The sequence below is a fragment of the Pollicipes pollicipes genome, unplaced genomic scaffold (assembly GCF_011947565.3).
Source record: "Pollicipes pollicipes isolate AB1234 unplaced genomic scaffold, Ppol_2.1 Scaffold_4002;HRSCAF=4701_pilon_pilon_pilon, whole genome shotgun sequence".
In the NCBI taxonomy this organism is placed as follows: Eukaryota; Metazoa; Arthropoda; class Thecostraca; order Pollicipedomorpha; family Pollicipedidae; genus Pollicipes; species Pollicipes pollicipes.
Genome location: NW_023596420.1, coordinates 41,696,429 through 41,699,499, shown reverse-complemented (window position 1 = coordinate 41,699,499; position 3,071 = coordinate 41,696,429).

Sequence of the window (3,071 nt, the reverse complement as noted above, 5' to 3'; positions counted from 1 at the left end):
CGGCGGAGGCGGCAGCGTGGCAGGCGGCGGCCGACGGGCGATCGGCGCTGGCGAGGCCGGTGGCGACCAATGCAGGTGGTCGTGGTCCTGGTGGACGGGCGCCGGCGTGCAGGGCATGGCGTCGGCGCCCACCAGGCTGTTGCGCGCCCGCTCCGAGCGCATGATGGGCGCCACCCGATCAAACTCGCCCAGAATCGCCGTGATCCCCGGGTTCTGCCGCTTCACCTGCCACAAGGAACCAAAGCGTCAATGTCAGCTGAAGTGTGACAAGCCATGCGCACCGAAAGTCGGGCATGAGCGAGTACGGGCGGACGTAAGCAAGTATGGCGGGCAGCACGAGGAGGTGTGTACGCGCCGGTCAGGGGTGGCTGGTTCGTGCAGCGAGACCGCGCGGGCCGATTCCGCGCCCAGAAGTGCGCCGTTTAGATTGGAGAGAGATATAGTACGCGCTTAGATGCACGGTGATACGACACGCTGGTCGTCCGACGGCACGGCGGGAAACGACGACGCCAAACGACGCCAAACGACGCGGCCGATTACAACACAGCTCAGCCGCGGCTAAACGTCACGCCACGACAGCTTTTAAGTGCGATGGCCCGGTGAAAAGAAAGCACACCGGCGAGCGCCCGCCGGCAGCGTCAGCGCCATGTTACAGTTAATCTCTCAGTCAGTCGTCATTCTAACGGTGCCGCCAGACCTTGGCAGGCGTTGACTCTGGCCGGCTCCCGGCACTAGGCATGCTTCACCACGCCCGCGCCACACAATACAATCGAGATCGGCTCCGATCGCCGGCGAGCTCGCCTCGATCGGGCGCACAGCGCCGGCGGCCGGCCGTTTCCAGGCCGCCGCAGCCCGCGCCGGCCGCCCCACATTTTCCCGACCATTGTTCCCCGGGTAAAAACTGCGTTTATGTGCACCGGTGGCCCGGGTCGACCTCGTCCTGTATTCGGGCGCCGCACAAATACCGCCGGTGGTCCTCGGCCGGCGGCGTATCGACAAAGCGTAACTGGCTGGAGGCGGTGCCGAGCCTCCGCGCGGGCCGTGATCAATCGGTGGACACCGGCGGCGCTCCCTGCCGCCGCGCCGACCGGCGCCCAGGGCAGAGTCGGCCGCGGGGACGGGCGCGGACCGGGTGTGGGCGGGGTCAGGATAGTTGCTGCCACAGCGAGTGACCAGACTTCGCTTCAGTGGCTTCCTCAGGTGCGAGGTAATCTCGTCGAAGGTCCCCACCATGACGTCAGCTACGAAAGCTCCCGTTCGACGTCACACCGTCTATAATTCGTACCGCACCACAACAGCAACGGCAGCCACCCCTGCCTGCAGATCGGCCCGAGGAACGGAACAGCTCCCCACTACATTCCCACCACGCGCTTCCAGCCCCAAAGAGCTTGTGTGGCACGCATTAACCACGCAGAGCCCCCACGGACGCAGCCGTCCAATCAAACACTCCCATATCAAGACGAACGACTGCGCCACGCCAAAAACAAACTGCCAACGCCGAACCGAAACGCGTCTCGCAGTCCGCGCCTCCTGCAATAACGGCCGCTTTTTACCGTCGGCGCCGACCGAGCGTGACGTCATAGCCGAGACGAGCCGTGCCGCGGCGACGACAAAAACGCCGCGGCCGGTCCGCTGTCGGGCGGGCGCCGTTTCCCGGCCGATCGCGTCCACCACTGGCGCTGCGGCACGGCCAGGTCCAGCGACAGCACAAGAGCCGCGGTGACCCGAATCGTCCCTCACCATCGAAGAAAACGGCGCCGCAAAGTAGTACGCCCCACCCCCCTACGCCGTCTCTGCCAAACAGGGCGCCGTGATCGCCGCGACAGCGGCACGGCCAGCGACGCTGCGGCGGCCAAGTGCGGCTGGCCAGCTGCTGCTGCGGCGGCGGCCGCGGAAATAGCTCGGCGTCGGTTTGCACTGGTGACCGGCAGGGGGACTGCTTTGGCATCGGATCGGCAGCCATGGGCCGGTGACCTTGGCGTGACATTGAGCGCGGCGTGGCGCCCCCAGAGCGGCTGCCGGTCCAAAGGTGCAGCTCGTTGATGATTATTGAGGACATGGTAGCTGGGGCGTCAGATTACCTTTTGGTGCACAGCGCCCGTGTGTGTATGGGTACAGGGATTGTGGTGAGGTCAAGGTGACACCAACATCTGGAAACCTGAACCAAAATCTTTCTTCTCGCCGGATTTCAGTCATTTTATGATGCGATTTAATCCATGTTAATATTATACAGTCATCAAGCTTAAGCTACGTTTAGCAAGTCCGACAACTCTGTTCCTTCCGTGAACTACATGAAAAAACTTATGAAGCATGAGCTCCCACACCGAGAATACTGGGAACGCTCCCACCGTTCCTGCGACACAGAACAGAAGTGCAAGGGAGCCATCATGTGCACCAGTGACCACGCAGGTGACGCGCCCTTAATCACTGAGCATCATCCGGCTCATGCCGCCGTGGCCTGGCGCGGCCGCTTGGCTCGGGTGCTCAGCTCGTGGGGGTGTTTGCTGCAGCAAACGCCGGCCGTTGCACGGTGCAGCGCAGACGACGAGCTAGTGACATGCCCAACAACGTCAACTGAGAACTCCGGCTGACGCTGAGTGTCCTGTTCGCGACACGACTAGCTGGAACTAATGTTGGCGGCCGTAATGACTGTCGTGTCTCGTGAATGAGACAAGAGCGCTTGGCCGATGTGTTTAAGATCACAGCGATCGCTACCACAATGATCCCGAAAGGAGCCTTTCATCAGTAAGCGTGCCTGCAGAGTACTCAGTCGTCCAGCCTAGCCGCGAGATGGGACACGTTCTAAAACTGGCTACTGTCGCGTTATGGCTCAGTGCATGCCGGTCCCATCTTTTTATGGCATTAATTTGATACTTGATAAAGAAGGAAAATAGTTCCCACAATACTGCGAAAGTTGATCCAAACAGAGATACCCAGGCTAAGTTGATGTGGGAATATCAAACCTTACAGCAAATTTCGCACTTGTTGGGCGCTTCCAATACTTAAACAGAACCCTCAGTGATTAAACAGAACCCCCATCGTGACAGCGAGGAACCACGCAGCGGCTGTGA